Source organism: Crotalus tigris, unplaced genomic scaffold (assembly GCF_016545835.1).
Source record: "Crotalus tigris isolate CLP2741 ecotype Arizona unplaced genomic scaffold, ASM1654583v1 scf7180000017731.4096049, whole genome shotgun sequence".
NCBI classification, from domain to species: Eukaryota; Metazoa; Chordata; class Lepidosauria; order Squamata; family Viperidae; genus Crotalus; species Crotalus tigris.
The window spans coordinates 3,825,915-3,848,783 of NW_024096599.1; the positions used below are offsets into that span (position 1 = coordinate 3,825,915).

At 38.8% G+C, this 22,869-nt stretch overlaps 1 long non-coding RNA gene across 5 annotated transcripts in view; it reads left to right on the forward strand.

Moving 5' to 3' along the window:
• The first annotated feature begins 2,241 nt into the window (after positions 1 to 2,241).
• The window catches only part of LOC120306299, a 124,138-nt gene continuing 103,510 nt past the window's right edge, over positions 2,242 to 22,869 (forward strand). For 4 of the 5 annotated variants that reach the window (XR_005556229.1, XR_005556232.1, XR_005556230.1 and 1 more), the window contains exon 1: positions 2,242 to 2,275. This is a non-coding gene — a long non-coding RNA (uncharacterized LOC120306299). The remainder of the gene's footprint in view (positions 2,276 to 22,869) is intronic. The other variant, XR_005556233.1, reaches the window with a different exon arrangement.

Consider the following 22,869-nt stretch of genomic DNA (forward strand, 5'->3'; position numbering starts at 1 on the left):
AATAATCTTGAATGTTAACAGCTATGTGAGCAAGTGCTGGCCAGCTTGAGGATAAGCCTTCATAATTTCTAGAGAAGATATCAGACTGTACAATGAGCAGAATACTGTAACTGGATGAGGAAAGAATTCTCTGAGAATATTGCAAGAAAGGCCACAGTGAAAGATGACATAATGGAAAAGTTATAGTAATAATTTGTAGCAGCCAATCCAAACATCATCTCAAGGCAGCCAAAAAACCAGAAAAGTTCCCTACCTTCTTTTTTGCTCAATATATATATACTGTATATGTATATAAAGGACCTTGGAGTCTAGTGGATGATCACTTAAATATGATCCAGCAGTGTGCAGCAGCCACCAAAAAAGCTAATATAATCCTTGGTTGTATAAACAGAGAATCAAAATCACATGAAGTATTAGTACTGCTTTATAAAGCCTTAGTAAGGCTACACCTGGAATACTGCATCCAGTTTTGGTCACTACAACACAAAAAAGATGTTAAGACTTTGGAACAAGTGCAAAGAAGAGCAACTAAGATGATTAAGGGCCTGGAGACAAAAACATATGAAGAACGGTTGCAAGAGTTGGGTATGGCCAGTCTAGAAAAAAGAAGGACTAAGGGTGACATGATAGCAGTATTCCAGTATTTGAGGGGCAGCCACAAAGAAGAGGGGGTCAACTTATTTTCCAAAGGCCAGAAGGCAAGACAAGAAATAATGGATGGAAACTAATCAAGGAGAGAAGCAACCTGGAATTAAGGAGAAACTTCCTAAGACTGAGAACAATTGACCAGTGGAGCAGCTTGCCTTCAGGTGCTTTTAAGAAAAGACTGGACAAATTGTCTGAAATTGTATAGGATCTCCTGCTTGAGCTGGGGGTTGGACTAGAAGACCTCCAAGGTCCCTTTAAGCTCTATTCTGATTATATGTACATATGCATAGCAGCAGCAGTACTGAATTGATATCAATTTTCTAGGCAATATTTATGCAAGAATATTTCCATACAAAGAGAATTTTGTCTTTTTTATGACAAGTGTTTATGTTGCATCCTATTTTGTGTAAACCTGATATCTGCCTTACCTCAATATCCTGCTGAAAAAATCTTGCAGAGCTGGTTTGACAATCCTAATTTGTTCTGGGAATAAAATCAGTTAGATAAAGCTTATGCTTCTTCCCTGTCTACATTATAGTGGCATAAAAACCCACATTGAATAGTGAAAATGGAAAACAAATTACTTTACAAGGCAAACAAACCTTATTTCCTGAACAAGTCATAATTACATTTTCTAATAAATGTCTATTTAGGAAAAAACCATCTGCCCTGAGATTTGGATTTGAGGCCATGTTTTCTGGTTAGTAATGTCTTACAATAACATTTAACTTGCAGCAGTTAACATTTATATTTATTAAAAAATGGAAAAAAGTCAGAAAATGTTAGGAAATTATGAGCATAAACATTACTTTCTATCATTTAACACTCACTTAATTTTGATGGAAATATTTTTCTTTAAAGCAATCTGCAAGGAAAGTCACAACCAAGAGAAAAGGGAAGAGGAGTTACATCAATATTCATTTACTAATTATTATTGTTTTATACTCCACTGATTATTGCAGGTGAACATCTGAACATTTGATCAGAAATAGAAGGTTCAGTTGTGTTGGTTATTATCATGCAAAGACTCAATGGCAAGGATTCCTGTCTGTTTCTCCCATTCAAGAGACAGAAATATCAAGATATAGAGGCCAAAGTATTATTGGCCTTATATCTTGATATTCCTTAATTCCTTATTTCCATTTACACAGAGTTATTAATAATCAGGGATGGGATCAGATTGATTTGAAGTTATATAAAGAGTAGCCATTGAATCATGATTAATGCTTGGTTATGGATGAAGTGAGGGAGAGAATTATCCCTATCACTGGTTCATTGGGGGCACTCAGAGGGACAGGGGGCTGACTTATTATCCAAAGCAACTGAGGATAGGACAAAAAATAATGGATGGAAATTTATCAAAGAGAACTCCAACCCAGAATTAAGAGAAATTTCCTGACAGAACAATCAATCAGTGGAATGGCTTCCTCCCAGAAGTTATGGGTGCTCCATCACTGGAAGTTTATAAGAACAGATTGGACAGCATTTGTCCAGAATGGTTTAAGGTCTCCTGCTCAAGCAGGAAGTTAGACTATTAGAAGACCTCCAAGGTTCCTTCTAACTCTGTTATTCTGTATTTAAATATATCTTTACAGAAACAACCAAACTAGAAGAAAAGTCTGTGTTGGTGAGTGATGTGCATCAAAGGTCAATGATTTCAAACTTCGAAGGAGTGTCTGGATACAGTAAATGCAGCCTATAGTTCCTATGAGAAATATTTGTTGAAAGGGCATGTTACATATTGTTTTGGATAAGAAGATTTAAGAATTTCATTTGGTTTGTATGCTTTTTTAATCAGAAGTTAATACAAACATTTTTTTCATAAATGAAATGGAAAATTCCAATGGGGAAAAAGAAAACTGAAGAATCTATCCCTTTATCCATAACTTTCTTTACACTTTGTTTTCTGTAAATTGTGTGCATTTATTTTATAACTATCTGGATTGCTTAACTTTCTAAATCAAGTAGATTTTCTTTCTAAAAGCTTAAGTATACTTAAAACTAATAACTATACTGACTTGAGAATCATGGCACCTTAAGCACACCAGCAATATTTTACAACTTGGTAATGGTTCCATGAAATATATAGGAAAGCACAGCTATGTAAAATGAGAAGGAACCAATTTAGTATCAAGTGGAATTTGCTTTCTTCATTTAAATGCAGATATAAAATATAAAAGGAAGGAAGGAGGGTAGGTAGGAAGGAAGTGAATAAAGATGATGAGGAAGAGGGAGACGAGGAGAAATATGGATAAACAGATATTTAATATATAATAATAAAAAAGGACTTTTTCTTTCCAGCCATATATTAATGCCCATATGCAATATGCAAACATTTTTGCATAAAAGAACTCAATGAAATTTCTGGGTAATATGGCATGTTTCTTTATCAATTTCTCTAGTGAGATTGGAAATAATCCTCAAGGACAGTCATTGGAATGCATATTTATGTCTACTACATCTTTTTAGAAAAATTGCTTTAAAATACAGACATAGGAATACATTTGAAGAGGAGAGTACCAAGCACTGAATCAATAACACATGCTTTTCATTGCTTATTATTTTTAGAATGGGAGCAAGGAATATAAAGGACATATAAAATGTGGGATGAATGATATAATTATAGCATACAAAAAGTGAATATGACAGTGGAGAAAAATCAAGACTGCTATTGAGCTAAAATAGGTGTCAGAGATACATAACTTCTATGAATGTCAAGCAAAGCATATATAAGACATTACACTGTATATTTAATACATATATTAAGATGTTAAAATATCCTAACTATTTTTTTAAAATGGATTTCCTTATACTTTTAAAACACTGATGAAAGACAAGTGCTAGTTGTATTCCACCAGAATGATAGTTCAAAACTTTGGCATCAAAGCAGTTCTGGACCGAATAAACTGTATGCCTAGATCTAAATAATTGAAAGCCTGCCATCTTGTCAGGATTCAGCAACATTTTATTTGCCTCGATCTAGGTCAGGGGTCTTCAAACCTGACAACTTCAAGACTTGTGGACTTCAACTCTCAGAATTCCACAGCCAAAAGAATTTAGAATTCAGGAGAATTCTGGGAATTGAACTCCATAAGTCTTACAGTTGCCAAGTTTGGAGAATCATTATCTTTTGATGACAAAGGCTTCCTTTACTTGCCTCCTAATTGAAGTTACAACATGCAGAGGTGGTGCCTTTTGGAAGGGGCAACAAACAGCTGTTTGAGGGGCAGAATCTTATGAGGCCTGAAATTTTGCCCACTGTAAGACTGAATGAACAAGATTTCACAAGGCTAATATTTTTATGTCTTCCAAAGGTTTGGGAGGGAATATTAATTGGATTTCAAAAAGTTCTTTAGTCTCTATGGCTCCTCTCCCCAGCAATGAGAAAACCTATTTAGTAAAAAGTATTTTTAAAGAAAATTAGTTTAACAAACTCAAGATTGACCGATTTACTGAGAAGTGTTTGGTTCTGCAGACAAAATAAGTGTTGAAGAAAGGAACAGATTATTGTTCAAATTAGTGGTGAACCTGAAGTTACATTTTATGTTGAATTTGAATTTAGAACTTGTTTAGCTTTCATGTGATTTTATAATCCATCATTTCAAATAAGTGAAACAATATCCAAGATATTTCATCTTTGTGCCTTCCAAAAAGGCACATGACAGTTTCAGGGATTTTTTTTTTTTTTTTTTTTACTGTGAAAACAGTATGAAGGATAAGAATTAATCCTTTCTCTCATCTGGTGCTGGAGCTCCATTTAGAATCAGGCATTTCAGAAATGTTCTCAATCAGTAGCTCTAGTCTGAATTCTATCAACAGCACATCTAAGGTGGGCTTCCAATAAGTATGTATTTATATTTCTGTATTAATGACCAAGTATCATTTCAACTTTTCTTATAAATAATGTTGTAGAACACTTTCAAGAAAACTGGTACTAAATGACTGCAATTTTTTTTAAATAAAAAGTTTTATTACTTAACTATTTTAGTTCCTGAGATAGCCAAGCTGAAATAGCAAATCCCTGTGAATAGTTTTATGAGGCAAATACTGAAGACCTATTAATTGTAGGACACCATACAAAATTCTATATTTACAGAAGAATTCAAGCGCAGTGTTTCTTTTTAAGTGGCCTTTTATAGCGCTGAAAGGTACAATTAGAAATGATAGCTTGGCAAGTATGAAACCAGCAGCAGTTTTCACAGTAACCTTCAGTTAAACCTTTTTTCTCTCTTTTGTGGAGTAGATAACTGTTGCTATTTTTTTACCGTTTTTTCCATCCTGAGGTCAAGAGATGTTCCTAATTGACAGAGAATGATAGAAAGCTGATGACACCAAAAGCAACTTCAAATCTGAAAGCTCTTGAAAGTACAAAGACTCACACATACATATGCACACATCTAGAATGAACTCCCTCAGGAATGTATGGATTCTGTTGACATTTTATTAGCCCATTTCATGTTCTTATATTGTGATCTTATTCTCTATTTCTTCCTTGTGTGTTAGGACTGAGACTTGCCAGTATTATCAATATTCATTCCTAGCTAGATTTCACAGAGTTTGAAGAAAATAAGTTATTAGGTTCTTGTTTATTTTTCTTTCAGTTTTGACTTTTTTTTTTTTTTAAAAAAAAGTGTATTGAATTTGAAATATATATTTATTCAGGGCACATGAACCTGAATAAAAATACATTTTATTAGTTGTGCTGCTATCAAAAAATATAGAACAGATAATTGTTCCTAAATTATATATAATGTCAGGGGACCAGCTGGAGTTCATGATGCACCACAAGGAATTATTTGACTGGACCTATTTAATTATAGAAAGAGGATAAATCACATAACTGATGTACTGAAAAACCACATTTTACATTGTTTAAAAATTAAATTGATAGATTCCATATTGCAGTCTTTCCTAACCAGATGCGCTTTCCATGTGTTAGAAAGCTACATCTGAATGAGGTAAAGGAAAATTGAAAACAATATATCTTAGAGTATTAACTTAGAAAAGCTCTCATACTGACCTGATTTGAGCAGTAAATGAAGTTTCTAACATGATATGAAACATGCTGTGTGTTTGTCAATTTTTGGATTAAAATTAGCAGGTTTTCCCACCCCACTTCCACTATTTAATTACTTCATGGGATGTTCAAATGTTTAAATCCATAAATGTTTTTCTCTGCAATGAGACCAATTCCAAATCATTTCTATTTGTTTAGAAGAATGACAACACTCTTTATTCTTATCTTTTTCTTATATTAGATTATAAGTAACTATAGTGGGGGATGTTTATGGTAGTGGGTGGGGTTAACTTGCTTTTTCCCACAAATGCTCATAAATGATACTGAAGAGCATAGCAAATTCAATTCTATATTTTTATCTGGTAAATCCAATTTATATTGTTGCTTGACATACATAATAAGGATAAGCATTTCTAAAAGAAATGTAGACATTTTGGTTTACAGTCTATTGGAATGTGAAAAGTATTTCAATTAATAGAAGTAATTAATGTAGCAAAATGGAATGATATTAGATGAAGCAGAAAATTAGAAAGGGAAACCAACAGCTTGAGTCTTTTTCCTCAAAGTCATTAAGTGACTTCAAGATCTGTTCTCTGTGTGGCTTTTTGTGCCTCAGATTATGAATTAGTTTGTTAAGATTCGGCATTCAGGAAGAACATTATGAAAGATCCCCAAATTATTCTTCTCCCCCCTTTCTTATTAAGATGTGTTTTTGTATTGAGAGAAAAAGAGAGGGATTTCTTTGCATTCAAGAAATAAGTAGCAATATAAAGAGCAACATTTATTTAATAATTGATTTGAAATGATTTTGTTTCATCTATTCTTCTACTCATTGATGTGCAGATATTTAAATTGAATTATGAAAAGAGGAAGTCAGAACTTGAAAGTCAAGAGATATAAAATGACCATTGACCATTGAACTTTCTGGAAGTAGTCCTTGTCATGTTCTGAGTTTTTAGGCTAATCTGTTAGATAAAGTGGACTTTTAGATGTTCCAAATGTTTTAGGGGTATATATAAGTATGCATGTATATATGTATGTAAAGAATCATGGAAATATTCTATTTACAAAATATGCAAGATAATTTCAGTTAATGCAGGCATGTCAAACTCTTGATGTCATGTGATGTCGTGCAACGTATCGGGCCGGTTTTGCCATTGCCGGCAATGGGGTGGGCACGGCTTCCGTGTGACACATCCGGCCCATAGGCTGGCAGTTTGACACCCTTGAGTTAATGGCTCTCTCTTAGCATGGAGATCTGTAATTGTCATTTTAAAACAATATATCTTGAGCTTCCCTTGCGACAATGGGACAAAGCCTCCTGTTTACATCCTCTGAATATCTAGAAATGTTTTATTCTTGGGGAATAATTAACATTGGTCAGAGAATAGGGCTTTTTTCTGTATTACAAAAAAGTTTTCCTTAGGTGAATAGATTTGCATGTTTTCACCAAAATATCCCTTTATCATATTTCTAAAGGTTAGAAGTTAACCTTTCATCGTTTATGTGTTTGTCTCTGGAAACAACACAAGCTTGATTGCAGCCTGCTTTGTGCTGTCACTCCAAGGCAAACATTTTAAGCTTGTTTATTCCTTTTGATGAGAGCTTTAAACAGGTTGGTGGAGCTATAGTGTGATCAAAGATGCAGTCAATTGTGGAATGACAATGCAGTTGCATGCAATGTTCACATCACAGTGCTGGCTTTTATGAAGATTGCACATTATACCATATACCATCCCAGGAAGAAATCATTCATCATTCCAAAGGAAGAAAACAATGCAAATTGCTTTGTTTGACTACTAGCAGGAAAATATACCAAATGAAAGTTAAAATCCAGCATTAGAATGGTTGATAGTTGATGGTTAACTTTACTCAGATATGGCATTTTGTGATTAATCAGATACCAATGAAGATTAGAGTTCATGTTCTGGGATAGTATATCTCTTGAATTTCTCTGTGGTTTTTCAAAATTTGACAACCTTTAGAAGATAGGGAACAGGTGAGAAATCTTTTCTTAGAGAGCCAGATCTGGACTGCAAAAATATATGGATGACTACTGGATTGCATCTCTTTTTTAAAAACACAGCATATGCAAAAATTATACACTTTGATAAGATATTCTTTTCTTCTTTTCTTTTTGTTGCTGAGTTGTCAGTACTAGGTCTAAAAATAACAGGTCTCTGTGGTTGCCCATTTATTGGTTTGCTGCCCTTCTTTGAACTAAATCAAAATGAATTAATCTATCTATCTGTTTCATTGATCAAGACACAGATTTCACATTGCCAAAGAATGCTGGTTTCCATTTTGTAGTTGAGATAAAAGAGCCATCTGAGCCATCTACACTAGCTTAGAACCATCAAAATATTCCAGTTGGCTCTACCGGAGATATGAATCCACCCACAGTTTTACATTGTTCAACTAGAACATATGAGGGAGCGAAGAAGGTAATGACAGTCATCAGCATGGACATTTTTCTTCAAGCATGCTCTGATCTTATTGTATCATTTGAGTTAAGGGTGCTAAGGTTAAGAAAATTAATGGGTAGGCTTCCAAGAACAAATCTGTTCTTGCATCCATCATAAGGCCCATAAAAAGATAACAAAAAATATTGCTATCACTGCCACTTAACTAAGCAAATCTTCAACCTATTTTTCCTCATTACATAAATATTATCCTTATGCCAGGAACCCTGAATTCACCTCTTCACAAAGGTCACCTAGATGAAGAAGATGGATTCCCCTCCTTTGATTAGGTGCTTATGTGGCCACGGTCCAGTAGTAAGACTCAGCCCGGGGGTTGGGACCCCTGCCTTAGGGAAAACCAGTTTTTCTGGCCATGGGTGCCATTGCACAATCTAATGATTTCCAAAATTGTGGGTTCTCCAAATACCATAAAATGTTATTGACTTCTTCCTGATGTATGGGGATCCAGTTTTGTACAAACATCACATGAGAGTTTATCATCTTGTGAAATTACAAGTCACTCTATATTATTATTTCATTTTTGAGGCTGTAGGCAACTTCTAAGCATTTGATTGACATAAAATTAAAATGGATACTTATCTCCCGTGTAGTTTTATTACTTAAAATCAAAGATACTGGTTATATTGATCCAAATATTTTCTTTAAAAAAATGCCTTTATATTTGCCCAGTGGATATTGAAGCAGGATATGTAATCACTGGAGCTTCTAAGAAGGTTGTGAAGAAGTGCTGCCAACTTCATGCACTTCTATGCTAAGCATTAAAGCAAAATGACTATTTTTCAGGCTGTATTCATTTTAATGACTGGATTCCTTAAAGCAGTGGCATTTTATCCTCATGCTTGGGGAAAAAAGACAGGTTACTTTAATGAATAATCAAGAGGTGCTGTGCTTCTGATTTGTTTCCTAAATTTTAGATGCATAGATCTTGTGATTTTTTCCCTATGAGATACAGTTTTGTAAAAGGTAAATTTTTATTTTATTTTTTTTGTACAATTTGCCTTACAAATATAGTTATTTTGGAGTAAGAAAAGAGGTTTTAGCTTGTGGATTTCCAGAAAAGGAGGTTCTTATCTTTCTCTGTTTATGTGTTGCTGATTGTTAAGAAAATGATTGAAAACCTGTACCTTCTTGGGAATAAAACTTTCAGCAAATTGGAAAATAGATTCTGGGACTGAGAATCAACAAACTTCATCCCCAAAACTGCATGTGGTCTATTGGATCTTTGTTGTAATTCCTTTTGAAAATTGGCTGTGCAGTTTCTTGTCATGCCAAGGCATGAAACATGAAAAATGCAATATAACCTAAAATAGTCCCAACATAGTTAAAAAAAAAAACAATTTCAACACTCAACACAAATTGGATTCTATACAGTGTGGTTTTGTATAAATAGAAATGGCGGCTTTCAGCTGGCAGCAGGGCAGCCAATCTTTCTGAACAGCTCTGTCATAGTCATTCCCTTGCAAAATGAAATGCAGTGTTGGAACTGGGGTTCCGTGGGGGTGAGTCAGTGAAAATTGGATGACCTGCACTTGTTACTAATGTAGGGCTGAATAGTGCACAATTCCATGAAGTTCCTAGATCCCTTTTTCTACCCCATAAATCATACCACAGGTGGAAATTCATGTTGTGATTCCTTCCTTTGTTTCCAAAAAAAGCAAATAAAACCAATGTAGTTGATTATCCACCAAGTTTATTGAATTTATGCCATTTACAGTAATTACATAAATTCATCCAAAAGTCAGACTTGCTTGCAGGCACCTAGCCAGTGGTGGGATTCAAATATGTGAACAACCAGTTCTCTGTGTGGATGTCACTTCCGAAAGTCCATTCTGGGCCTGGACAACAAAAAATTAGCTACTGGTTCTGCCGAAGTGGTGCAAACTGGCTGAATTCCACCACTTCACCTAGCCACAAAATTGTTGTCGTCCCCCTCCCTGAAATAATACAGTGCCACCAAAAGGTTATGTAGACATAATTTTTTTTCTCACAGGAACAAGTACCAGTTCGGACAATTTATACTTGAGAAAATGGAAGTACTGCAGCTAAGTCCATTTTTAGGAATATCATGGCTTCCATTGCCAACAATTCACTTTGTCTTAAAAATTCAGAAACCTCTGGTCTCAGATTTAGTTGTGGGCTTTTTAGTTTTGGGGCCAAATATAAGCATTTGAAAATACACAATCGAGAGTTCTATTTAAAGCATGCTGCCCTCTGTTCTGAAAGTAGACCACCTCTTTGAAGTAACTGATTATACACATCAAGTGACAGCTGCAATTAGCATAGCTAAGATTATTTAAAACGAGGCCAGTGCAATATTTGCTGACAGTGAATAGTTTAATTCTGCTTCAGATTTAACTATGTGTTGTGTAACTAAATATTTTCTCTATCCATAGTTAGTTTATTATTCCATGTTTGAACATTGCGAGATGGAGAAAAACTTTGGTGCCACATTTTTTAATATTACGCATGATTTCATTCATGTCTTCTATTGCCATTTTATTGGAACCAACCATATTATAGGAGGTGGATTTTAAAAAAGGGGGGAAATCATTTAATGTACAGTTCTGAATATGTATCGGCTACAAATAGTTGTTCCCTGAAATGGACAATGGAGAAACCTTCTCTCTGAATTGTGATAGAGTGTCATGAATGAGCAGTGGCTTCTGAGACCTGAACTCCTGAACTTTTCTCTAACAGGCAACAATTATCTATGCACCTGAAATAAAACAAAGAAAAAGACATGTAACCTTTGAACTGAAACAAGAATAAAATAATACATGAGCTGAAAATAAAAGCAGTATGGAAATAAATCTTGAAATGCCAAAGAAAGGGGCCAGAATGCAAGACACAGGAACCATTCACTGCTTTTATTGTTCTCTTTTTATTTTACTTCTCTGGCACAGAGGAGGTCATTTCACCTAGCAGAGGGAGGCAATACTGAAAACTGAATTCAAGCTGAGATGATAAATAAATAGATAAGCATGCCTCTTCCAGAATATTTTTGATCCCGACGTTCTGAGGTATATGTTATATATGTTACTTCCCCCCCCCCCATCCATAGCAGGCTTGGGATGTTGCTATGGTCCCGGGATGTTGCAAGCTGTCTGGGACCAGACTAAGTGGTGCCAGCCTGCGCACATGCGCAAGGCGCAAAAGCGTGCCATTTTCTGTTGTAACCTTTTTGCCCGGGAATTCTATTTAATGCGAGAAAGGCCTGCGAGCCTTAAAGTTGTGTTAGAGTGAGCAGAAGAAGAATAAACAGTTGTTGGATACAGAATGCGTGCTCTTCTTTCGCCATTAACTCGAGGACTTAACACCCCCCCCCAAAAAAAAAACTCCTCTCAATATTCAGAGAGGCAGATATTGGTAAAAATTGCAAGTTAACAGCAAGAAGGATGCTTTAATTTGGTAACAGTGCAGTTTAGCAATAGTATAGTATAGCACAAAGCCATGACTGCTGGCCAGGTATAATATTAAGATTTCCCATTAAAGCTTATAATGGATATAATTATTTGGCTATAGCAACACTATCACTCTAGAAAAATCCTATTACAATATTAAAATATCCTTTTTAAGGGTTATAATCACTTGACTACATCAATCTAGAAATGCAACTTCATAGGGTTCTCTTAAAGTGAATTACATTGTCACATTTTCTTCTCATTTTGGGGTGTTTTCATAGATTGGCACTTGATAGTCATCAATATATTAATGTTCTAATAAAAATGCACTGGATATTTTTAACATTTTATGAATCTAAGTAGTGAGTTCACAGAGCATTCTGTCCAAGCCAAACTACATAAGGACCTATAAAAGTAAAAGGTAAAGGAATCCCCGTGGGTTTTACTCTACTAGTCATTGCCAAATATAGGGGGCAGAGCTCATCTCCATTTCAAGCCACTGAACCAGTGCTACCTGAAGACATTTCTTTGCTCCTGTAGCCAGCATGACATCACAGAGTGCTGTTACCGTCCCACCAAAATGGCACCTATTTATCTACTCACATTTGCATGCTTTCAAACTACTAAGTTTGAAAGCAAGGGGCAAGGATGGGAGTTCACTCCATCTTGAACCTGGGCTGCCAGCTTTCCAACAAATCCAGCGTCTTAACCACTGAGCCACTGCACCACCTTAAGGATCTGTACCGTGGAGATGGTTTATAGGTAGGACTGAAAGAAATATCAAAGAATGCATTTAAAATTACTTAAGAGCAAACAGAAGAGATTTCACTATCTCCTGAGAGTTTTACATTTTCTCCATGGAAGTCTGTTTCGGAACCAAGGAATACATCTATTTTTGAGTGCATTCAGGAATTCCTCAAAATGGGTGTTACCAAAAGAAAGAAATAGATAGAAGAGAATTCTAAATATGAATTGATAAAAAAAATCATAGTGACTTTGGATCTGTTGTGCGTATAATGAACTACAGAATTCCCTGTTGCTACCAGTGGAGCAACAAATAATAAGTGCTGGATAAAAAAAAACAGCTTGGATAGATGGAGAATACTACTTGTTAAAGAAAAACATCTTTTTTTCCTCCCCTTTTTCTTGTGAGCATTCTTGTATCGAATCAGTAACAGTGTAAAACAAAATGCTGGACCGAATAGTCTTTGATCTAATCTATTGAGAGTCTTCTTATAATTTAATGGCTTTGCAGGCAGAGTGATGGAAGGGGCATGATAGATGTATGTAGAAAAGTAGCAAAGGTGAATGATAGATCACTGAATACAGAAGTAATTCTGTATGTTGTTGTTAAATGGAAACTAAGAAGAGATCAAACTTTATTGGGCCCCCAGTGGCATCATGTGATCAAGTTTGGCATAGTTTTGACATAGAACAAGGCTAATTCTCAAGTTTAGGAAGAAAACTTTTTTTATTATGTCTGAATTCTGAGCCTGAACAGCACTACACATGATTCTTAATTACAATAATCTTTGCAAAACTTTATCATAGGGTTAATCATATGTATAAATACATACTGTACCTTGAATTCACTGTTATTTTTGTTTTTGTGACTTAGCTGAGGATATCATTCTTTTTACAGATCATCTTATAAAATATCTGGAAAGTGACATGCAGTCTCTAACATTCCAAATAGATATTATTGAAGTCAGGCATCACTTGCACATAAATCTTGCCCATTATTTTGGGAACATTGACAGAGTATTTTTTATAAAGTTATACCTCAGAGCAAGCTATTAAAAATAGAAATGTAAAAAGACACTGTCCGGTAAAATAGAAGTACAATTTTTAAAGAAAACACCAAAGACAATAGACTAGGGAACATGGCAGAAAGAGTAATCCTGCCAAGAATATACTTATGAATTCACCTTTGAGTAAATAACTGTAACACTTTGTGTCTTTATACTTTTATCTTATCCTGGAAAGGGAAGGAAGGAAGGAAGGAAGGAAGGAAGGAAGGAAGGAAGGAAGGAAGGAAGGAAGGAATCCTTTTAAAAGTGTAAGTCAGTTGGTTCATTGGCTATGTCTCTTTATCATAAAATAATTCCATACTATCAAAACAGGAAGTAAGATTTTAAAAATCAAAGGAAGTAAGATTTTAAAAATCAAATAGCCAATTTTAAAACATAAGCTCTCTACTGGTTCTGAAGATTCCCTTTGGATTCTAAAGTTTTATGAATATGTGCATTCATAAAAACTGAGTTGATAGGCTGAATAATCATTATTTGTTTTAAAAAGTGGGAATTTGCTATTTTCCCAGTTTATAAAGTTAGAATGAGTGGTCTGTCACAGATGGATAGCATTTTCTTAAATATGCTGTCATGGGGAAGCTGCCTGTAAATGTGGCCCAAATTATAATCTTGAACAATTGTGAGCTGCATAGAATGTTCCCATGAATGTGTCTTTCATGTAGGAGACACCAAAGCATTCCTGAGACACCTCATTTGTGTGGGAGAATATTTCCAACTTTAGATAATATGAGGTTAAGGGACCCATTAGGCTTCTGAATTACATGGTGGAATAGTAAAGGGGATAATCTTGATGGGGGGAGAGAGAGAGGATAACTGTTACAAAAGCAGTGAGGAAGAAAACATGGCTTAAGTTCAAATCATGAAGAAAGTATGTGAAAATGTCTCAGACAGATACTCCCCTAATTCACATGAATTAAAGCATAATCAGATTGCAAGACTGATGTCAGCGACACAAAGTAGACCATTTTAGTCATGGAGGACTAAAATTACTTTTACTAAAATGGGTTATAGTTATAAAATCTTACTAATTACTAATTAATTTGGGCTTTCAATTGAATTCTTCTTGACATAGGTGACTTTCTCAATATGCCCTGCCACTACAACAGTGTGGTATCACATGAGAATGTTGTTCATGCAGATATTCCTTATTTAATGGCTATACAGTGACCATTTGAAGTTACAGTGGCCCTGATGGAAGGGATTTATGGTTGTTCCTTGTGGCTGCAATTACAGCGATTGCACTATCCCTCACTTGCATAATTGTTATTTGCAATCTTCCCTGCTGGCTTCCAACAAGTCAATGGGAAAACTACAGGAAGTTGCAAATGGTGAGCAGTAATGTCACACTAACAACCATGTGGTATTTGCTGAATGATGGCAACCCGGAAGTTCTGCAACTGGTCTTGTAAGTCTATACAGTCATGTGACATAACATTTTACAACTGAATTGCTTAGCAATAGAATTGCTGGTCCCAATAACCATTGTTAAGTGGGCCTGTAATCTGTTCATCCACTGAATATCATTGGAAATATAGACTGCTAGTAAATTGTAAAGTTATGATAGCTTGTTTTTTTTTTAAAAAATGTTATACATTTATTAACACACATACACACATTTGATTCCAAACATCATGATTTTGTTGGTAAAATGCTGATTCCAAGTAAATGTATTCAGCATCAAACTAGCAGAAGCAACCTCATTTTAATGGGGACTAGAATTTAAGGTGGTTTAAAAATTGGTCATGCATAGAACATTAGTGGAAATGGCAAACAGACTGATTTGGTGTCCCTCACATCTCACTTCTTTCCCTGTTCCAGTATTTCTGGCATGTACAGGGAGTTGTAGGTCATAAAATTGTGAGCCAAAGAAAAGATATATTAAATATGTGCTTCACAATTGAAGATGTACTGTACCTGCAGGGATCTTAGTGAGGGAACCAGGAGGCTATTAATTGCAGGGTGCTTCTGGCATTGATATAAACCAGCAGCTTAGTTCTTACCATGATCAATATGAGCTCAGTGAACATTATGAGGGCAGCATGAAAATCACAATCTTTTCCCGTTGCATGTTCTTAATATCCTTCATTGCTCTAAACTTGGAATGTTTACTTACCTGTTAGGCCTAATGACATATGTCTCTTCCACAAATGTGTCTAATTTATAAAATCATTGAAGTAATCCAACCATCACTAATGTCTAGATAAGCAAATCACATTAATATAGTGTTCTATGAAATCATACTTTATTTGATCTGTGCTTGATATACCAGCAATAATTTGACCTGGTTAACCTAAAATGATGGTGGGAAAAGAAGAGGAAAAAAGGACCTCTCACTATCCACTCTTTCTATTACATTTATAATTATCATAAACATATTCCTCCCTAAGTCATATATTTTCTGAAGTTTGGAAAAGTGCAGTGTTTCTCCAAAGAGAAAGTTCTCTAGACACTGATCATTAAACAGGACAATCCTATTGTCTAGCAAAGATATCTTCAGCTAAATTGGAATGTAAATTGATGTTTTGCTACATGATACTCTCTGCAAACCCAAAGCAATGTCCATATTGAAAGAACTGATTGAAACAACAGTGATAACCGTGGCAAGTGTCACTCACAATATTGTCATATAATCACAACCTTGTTCCAATGACCTTCTCACACTCGCTACCTATGTATGGGACTCCCAAATGTCTATAGAGAGTCTCAGTTATACAGATCGTGATTGTCTCAAAGGTACTTTTTCAAAAGACAGCTGGACTGAACTGAAGAAGCTTCTTGGATGAGAAGCAAAATGGTCTTCAAGGAAAAACAAAGTCCAGTTGCCTTTTGAAAAAGCACCTTCGGGACAAGGACTCCCAAACTCAAAATGCAATGATTCTGCTAGAAAAAGTGCAGCCTTTGCAGACTCCAAACAGTGAAGAGTTGTGAAATAGATTCCTCACACTTTACCCTGAAGAATACCAGGTCCTCAACATGAAGAAAGTGCAAGTAATGCACCAGCTGGGTAGCTCATGTGCAATGCACTGTTAGTCATTCAAATTTTGTTCTAGCACCATTGCAATCACTCTAAAATCATTGCTCATGATCATTTTTTTGTGCTTGAAATGTTTGTAAATTGTTATCATGCCACAATCCCGTTATCGTTTTGTCATAACCTGGCACTCATTTTCGCACTGTTGGATGAATGTATGAAGTCTAAAGATAAAAAGCCTTTGTTTTATTCAGTAACTAAAAAATAAATCCCATGACTGCTTTAGCATGTTAAATGTGCATGCTATTATTAACATCATATTACACAGCAATATAATCTATTGTACAAACTTGGAAATGATATATTGATCTTGGTGTTATCATGCAGAAATTAAAGGCATTTGTATAGACAAAGCAAACCAAGGCAAACTTCTATAATATAACTGATATGAAAAAAAAAATGGACTAGAGCAGCGGTTCTCAACCTATGGGTCGCGACCATTTTACGGGGGTCGCCAAACAACGCGATCCGCCATTTTTCCCCCTCAGGGGGTGGTGCCGCGCATGCGTGCCGCGCATGGGGCACGTGCTTGCGCACGCCGCACATGGGGACAGCACGCGCATGCGTGTGCGCGTCCGTGTGACCGGGGGTCGCCATATAAAAAGATTGAGAACCGCTGGACTAGAGCTTCATAAAACAATACTGACACTAAAGTTTTCCAACAATGTATCTTCATCACTCATTGCAAGGTAACAGTTTTATACATATTTTCTTGGAAGTAATTTCTACTGGTCACAGTAAACATCCCACCCCCCCAAAAAAGTGCATGAGAATTGAGAGGTAAGAGTTAAAGTAATCTTGGAAAAAGATAGTTACCCTGAGCTCATATTTATTGGACTCATATTCCACTTTGCCAATCTAGTAGATTTATTAAATGATAGATGGAAAATATTGGTCACCCTATTTATTTTATCACTTTTCTGACTGTTTGCAATTCAGCCCTTAAGCCAATATTTCAAGATAGTAATACTGGAAGTCAATTTAATTTTTTTTTAGTGGGTTGCATTAGTGTTATTACTGAGGTTAAGCTTTATAATATCCTAGCAAATGCATAATTTGTATCATTTTCTTAAATTACAAACAAGTGGATTCTTAGTTAAGTTGTGGAGAAAGAGAGAAGGTAAGTAAGCTGCATATTACTTATTAATTGAGATGGAACAGTACATATGTATATCTACTTCCTTTGAACAGTACATTGGTTAATGACTGAATCACATTCAGCTTTTCAGGTCTTCCTGTCATCAGCTGGATGATCATTGGAGAAATTGGATGTTTGCCATTGGTCTGATCTAGCACAGTTGTTCTTATAAGGCAATATTAGGACAGGCTTCTAGTTTCTACAGCCTAATTCTCTAGAACTTGCCTGAAAAATCGGTGTGAATTTCTGTGCATTTGTTTAGTATCCATACAGCTCACATTAGATTAATTTCAAAAGCAGATATATTAAGGAATATAGAACCTAACATTGCAGTTCATTAATACATACATGAACAATTTCATCCAGATTTTTAGACATGTACATATTCTCCAAAGCACCTGAAGGCAAGACAAGAAACAACAGATGGAAACTAACCAAAGATAGAAGCAACCTAGAACTAAGGAGAGATTTCCTGACAGTTAGAACAATTAATCAGTGGAAACATCTGCCTCCATAAGCTGTGAATGCTCCAGCACTGGAAGTTTTTAAGAAGAGACTGGACAGTCTGAAATGGTATGGGGTAGGGTTACCCAACCCTGGTCCACGGACCGGTACCAGGCTATGGCATGCCAGCAACCAGTCCACACAAACAAGCAAAGCTCCATCCATAGGATGCAGGCAGCACACAAAACCACGCACCCTCTGTTGAGTCCGTGGCGGGAAAACAGACACGAGAAGCAGCTGGAGTTCTCAGTTTCTTTTATTCAGCGTTCAGCTTACAGGAAGATGGCTTCAGCCTCGCCCAAACGCCTCGCAGCCTCTTATATAGGCAACTCCCGGGTAAATGGGTTACTTTTCCCGCGCCAGCACCCGCGCATGCGCACGGCGCTGGCGACAGCCTGTCTGGTCCCGGGCAGCTTTGCACCTGCCCGGGACTGCCTGCAAACGCCCGAGCCGTTTGCAAGGCTCGGGACATAACACCCCTTTCCCCCGGGCTAAAACTACTACCAACATACAACATTTATTTTATACGACAATTTGCTCCCCAGTGCTCCCACTGTTTACTGGCTTTTGCCTTGCCAGCAATGTTATGTAATCTTCTAGGTACTTAGGAGATTTCTTTGCTCTCTGTGACCTTCTTAGCTCTGGGTTACTGGCATAAGTCCCCTGACTGGAGGGAGGCGTGAGCCTGTTCTCTCTATTGTGCCCTGGTGTCTTCCAAGGACTGTGCCCGATGCCTGGCCTGCTTGCTTGCCCACCGGGCTCGTCAGGCCAGGGCTTCTGTTGCTTTGTGACCTGGTTGTCCTACCTAGCTGTAGACCCTCAGGCCCTTGAAGTGATAGCCACTGCTGGGCGTCTCTGTAGAACCTCCTAGGTCAGTCCAAGACCTGTCAGGAGGCTGTCCATTCCCTGAACCCCATTCTGTGTTCGGGCTCGTGTGGGTTTCTGTACTTTCCCAAAACTCAGGTGTTCCCTGATTTGTGCTAGGGGTGTTGTAGTCGGGACTTGGTTCCTCGACTAGCTCTGTGTATGTTTGACCCCCTGTAGGATTTGGGTTAAGGTCAGGCCAACCTTGGGAATTGTGTGCCAGCTCTCTTGCGGGGAATGATTTGTTGGGATGCCCCCGGGTATCCTCCGTTACTGGAGTGCTGTGTGATGTGTGTGGAAAGTGAGTATGCCCCCGGGGTGACTCCCTGGCTGGAGTAGGCATGAGTGCCTGTTGTGTGGGTAAGCTCCATGACTTCCTTTTCGGAGGAATTGCGGAATCTTGGGATGGGCCGTTTGTGGCTCCCTCAGTGGAGATGGGCAGTAGCTCTTGCCCTTCCCTTTGCTCTAAAGGGTCCCCCTCCCCCCCTGGAAAAGACCCAGGAGTCTCATCAGAAAAGTCCCGCCTAGAGCGGAGTTGGTCAATGTGCCGACGCAGGACACGACCGTTGTCCAGGGCTACCTCGTAGGAGAGAGGACCTGTGACCCTGGAAACAGAAGCGGGGACCCATGTATGACCAGGCCCGTAATTGCGAGCCCAAACCGGGGCACCCACAAGTAGTTGTCTAGGTGCCCTAGGATGTGAGGTAGATGAAGGCAGTCTGTCCGGATGCAACCGGTCAAGTCTAGTAGTAAGTTGGCGCCCCCAACGAAGTTCAGCTGGACTTCTCCCTGTAGAAGTGGACGGTGTGGTGCGATAAGAAAGGAGAAAGTCAGCCAACCTATGATGCCAGTCCCCGTAGGTGAGTCTCTTCAAGGCGTCCTTTGCGATGCGCACCATGCGTTCAGCCATACCGTTGGTGGACGGGTGAAAAGGCGCAGACGTGGCATGACGAATCAGGTTTGCCTGTAAGAAAGCTTGGAATTCGGAGGAGGTGAATTGAGGGCCGTTGTCGGACACAATGACATCTGGCAGCCCGTGTGCAGCAAAAATCCCCCTCAGTACCTGAATAGTCTTTGCAGTGGTGGTGGATGAGACAGGCACAACCTCAAGCCATTTTGAATGGCTGTCAACAAGGACCAAGAAGAACTGGCCCTGAAAGGGCCCAGCGTAGTCAATGTGCACCCTAGACCATGGGGACTGTGTTTCCTCCCATCTATGCACAGGAGCTTGGGGCATCTCTGGGCGAGATCGTTGGCACAGGTGGCATGCGTGTACCTTAGCCTCAATACCTTTATCTAAACCAGGCCACCACAAGTGGCTTCGTGCAAGAGCCTTCATACGAACAATGATGACCCTCGTGGAGGGATTCTAAGACCCTAGTCCTCATTGAGGTGGGAATGACAACTCTGTTTCCCCAAAGCAGACAACCCTGAGAAAGGGACAGTTCGTTCCTTTTGGACCAGAAACTCTGAAACTCAGGACTAGGGCAGTGCTCAGGCCACCCGGACAGGACCCAGGAGCGGACACGTGAAAGTGTGTGATCTGTACCTGTTTCAGCGGTAACATCCCTGGCACTAAGAGGGAGCTCGGGCAAGGCTTGGATTGATAGAATGTTGACAGCTGGCGCGGGGTCAGCTTCTACTACTGGCAGAGGCAATCTACTGAGGCCATCAGCATGGCCCATTTCTTTCCCAGGCTTGTGGATTAATGAAAAATCATATGCAGACAAAAAAAATAGACCACCTAAGCATTCTAGGGGAAATGATGTGGGGAGTCTGCTTACGTGTGGTAAACAGTCCCAGCAGAGGCTTATGGTCAGTGAAGACCGTGAAATGCCTGCCATATAGAAAATCGTGGAATTTTTTAATTCCAGCAACAACAGCCAGAGCCTCCCTGTCTATCTGAGCGTAGTTGCGCTCGGCAGAAGACAGTGTTCTGGAGTAGTATGCAATAGGAACCTGAGTTCCATCAGACCTGAGGTGACTCAGGACAGCTCCAACCCCGTAGGGGGACGCATCACAAGCGATGCACACAGGAAGAGACTCGTTGAAATGTGCAAGAACACTGTTAGAAGTGAGCAAGGCCTTGACTTCTTTAAAGCAAGCCTCATGTGCTTGTGACCACAGCCACACAGCTTGTTTGTCTAGTAGCCTGTGAAGAGGCTCAGCTACACTAGCTTTATGTGGAAGAAAAGAATTGTAGAAATTCAGGAGGCCTAAGAAGGCCTGAAGTTCGGCCTTAGACTTTGGCCTGGGTGCTTCTAAAATAGCAGTTAGTTTGGATTCAGCAGGATGAATCCCAGCAGCATCAATTTTGAATCCCAGAAATTCAGTAGAAGGCACCCCAATCTTGCATTTGTCTTTTCTGAGCTTAAGGCCTGATTTCCTGAATCTTAACAGGACAGCCCTAAGCCTTTCAGCTAGAATGTGTGTGGAGTCTCCTGCAATCAAGACATCGTCAAAGTAGGGGCAGACCCCTGGTATACCTCGTAGTGTGTTTTCCATTACGCTTTGGAAAATCCCAGGAGCGACATTCACTCCAAACTGTAGCCTTTTTACCTTAAAGGCTCCCCTGTGGGTCACAATGGTCTGAGCTATGGCAGCATCATCATCAACAGGCAGCTGTTGATATGCTTGAGCTAGGTCAAGCTTTGCAAAAACACGCCCCCCTTGAGAGAGGCCAGGATGTGACTGACCACAGGAACAGGATAGGCGTGCTGCAATGCCTTATTGAGTGTGCATTTGTAATCAGCACAAATGCGAATGTCCCCATTTGCCTTTAGAGGCGTGACAATGGGGGTCTCCACGGGCTGGAATCAACAGGTTCTAGGATTCCCTGTTGGATTAGTTTGTCTATTCAGTGTCAATCTTACTTTTTAAAGCAAAAGGGACCCTTCTTGCTTTAATCCTAATGGGAGTGACAGTGGGGTCTAGCTTTAAGGACACAGGTGGTCCTTTGAATGTGCCCAGCTGGGGGCTGAAAACATCTGCAAATTCTTTGCAGACTTCCTGTAGGTCGAGTGTTTGTAAACTGTTGAGTCCTGTGATGTGTATCCCCAGGGCCTCAAACCAATCGAGTCCTATGAGACTCGTTCGTTCACCCCCTACTACTAATAAGTCTAGTGGACCTTCAAAACTCTTGTATTGCACGTTAAGGGTGGCCTCCCCCTTAACACACACTCTTGAGTTCTGAAAATCTGTTAATACAATATCAGAAGGCCTTAACTTGGCCTTAGTCCCACTACTGGAACAAATCTTCCTAAATGTATGCAATGAAATGATGGAAAGGGCAGACCCTGTGTCTAGTTCCATAGATAATGGAACCCCTTGTAGCTTCACGTTGAGTGACAGCTTTTTCTTCATGGGCTTGTGTGTGCCTGTCTACAGATGCTTCTTCGCGAAGCGCAAAAACCTACCCTATTCTGGCTGGGGAGTCTGGTACCCTTCAGGCGTTCTTCTTGGGGTTGTGCTTTCGTCGGGCCAGACACACAGCTGCAATGTGCCCTTGTTTGCCGCATGCCCGGCAGGTAGCGGAGCGGAACTTGCAGTCGGTTCTCCTGTGGCGACCTCCACAGCCGATGCACTTGAGCGGAGCCGAAGAGCTTCCCTTCTGGTTCTCTTCCTTCGCGGGGTGTAGACGGTCGACTTCTTCGTCCGGATCCTCCTCGGAGTTTCGTTGGACGTCTTCCTGGTGCACGGACGCACCCTCTGCACTGCTTCTGATCGGCCGCATGTTCTTGACGGCGCCGCCTGCTGCTTCTTCTGCGGTGACTTCCCTTAAGGCGTCTTGGAAGGATAATTCTTCCTTAGCGAAAAGTCTCTGTTGTAGCTCTCGATGCCTTAACCCACACACGAATCGGTCCCTCAGTCGTTCCTCGAGGTCCTTGAACTCGCAGGGCTTGGCGGCCTTCCGTAACGCGGCGATGTATTCCTTGGCTGACTCACCGGACCGTTGATCCCTCTGTTCGAAGG